Below are 1,869 nucleotides of genomic sequence, written 5' to 3' on the forward strand. Positions count from 1 at the left end.
TATTTATTTAATTTTTTTCTTTTTAAGGGCGAGTTTGCTTTCCTAGGTTATTAGTTGTCATGATGTGGTCCCTTTATGATATTAATGTGAGAACTTGATTGCTGCTAAACCTCATCCATTCTAAGTTGTTTACCATTAGTAGAGTTACCTACACACAAAACATACTGGTGTGGTTCTAATTGGTGTAATTGGTGAGAGCAGTGTCTACTGCCGGACAGTTAAACCAAAATAATTAATTTTTTTCCTTAACCTCTTGCCGTCCGCCCGTAGTAAAAAAACGGACGGACGGCACTGCAGCATCTGCGGGTTGCCGTCTCCAGACGGCAATTTTTTTCTGCTCGCGCGCGCCCCCTAGCGGGCACGCACGGGCAGAAAAGACCCGCAAACACCGCGGATGTCAACTGGTTAAAGGTGTCCATGGACATTGGATGAGAGTCTCCTGGTCCAGCAGGATTGGGCAAGGATCTAGTATCTTTGGGGGGTTTCCCACCAATTTTACTAGCTCAACTTCATAGAATAGCAGTCCAAAGGTTAGAAAACTTTGTCTGATTTAAATTGTTTTCCCCATAAAAAGCCACCACCAAAGGTGCCTGCTGCACAGTTCTCCCACAGGTCTAAACATGATTAATCACTCGATGCAACTATACATAGAAGCATGAGGGTAGTTTGATTATGCCAGCATGTATATGGTTAGCATGTCTATAGATAGGCGTTAGTTATATTTATGTGACATATTAATTGTTAATTTAAGACTTTGGCACTAATGTATAGTAATTATAATAAAAAGAATGGAAAAAATGCTTCATCTCTTCTATTTATTCAAGTAAACAATTGCGAAAAAAAATGAAAAAATGCTCACGGTGTTATTAAATGCTGGTGTAATTAACTAATACCAGTTTCATCTAGACAACACTCACTACTAATAGACGTACTGTACCTAGTAATGGTAGAACATGCCAAGACACTGTGCACACCTTTTCCTCAAGTAAAAAACACACACAGTCTCCGTGGTGATGATGATAAAATATGTTAAGGGACGGAGCACGCCTCTTCCTCAAGCAAAGTAGGCTGAATGTGCCTATCCATGGAAAGATTTTGAAAATGATTTAATGTGTCATGTAGTGGCAGATGGAGAAACACTTAAATGTGACAACTAATTATCTAAACAAGACAAGCAATAGGAGATGCTTGACTGGAATGTACATTAGTCTTATATCCAATTACCTGTTTGCATGCAAGCACGTTGCTATATCTGTAATACAGGTATCTAAGCACTTTGGATAATGTGTTTTGTAAATGTTGTTTTTCTTTAACGTTTACAAATGTATAAACTGATGTTTTATATACTTTGTAAATCATTTCTAAAATGATTTGTGTAAAATCTTAATTTTACAAACAATCTTTTAATACAAAATGCGTCCATTTTACTTTATTTGCAAACTGTGCTGGCCTTTCATTCATGACTGTGTAATCTGATCTCTCTCGCTATTGGGTCTAAATAGCAGAGCTGTAAATGACACTTGGGAAAGCTGGTTCGTATATGTTCCCTTTACACATATTAAATCAACTGATCATTTAGATTGTAAATAAATGTTTTTTAATAAAAATAAGCAAACAATGCTCTAATATATTTTTTCTAATCGCTGGTTTCCTGGGACCCCTAACAAGTCATTTTCATGAGGTAGGTGCACAGCATTAGAAAATTAGCAAACCCTGAATGATTACACCGAATTTACACAATTTTTCCTCCGTGACAATAAGTAAAATGTAGGCATTTCTTTAACTTTTCATCTTGTATAACCTCAGTCTCAGTTCTATTGAAAACATCTCTATTGGGATACATCTTTAGTAATGACATAATCGTAAGTA

The sequence above is a fragment of the Nanorana parkeri genome, unplaced genomic scaffold (assembly GCF_000935625.1).
Source record: "Nanorana parkeri isolate BGI_ZX_2015 unplaced genomic scaffold, ASM93562v1 scaffold258, whole genome shotgun sequence".
Classification (NCBI taxonomy): Eukaryota; Metazoa; Chordata; class Amphibia; order Anura; family Dicroglossidae; genus Nanorana; species Nanorana parkeri.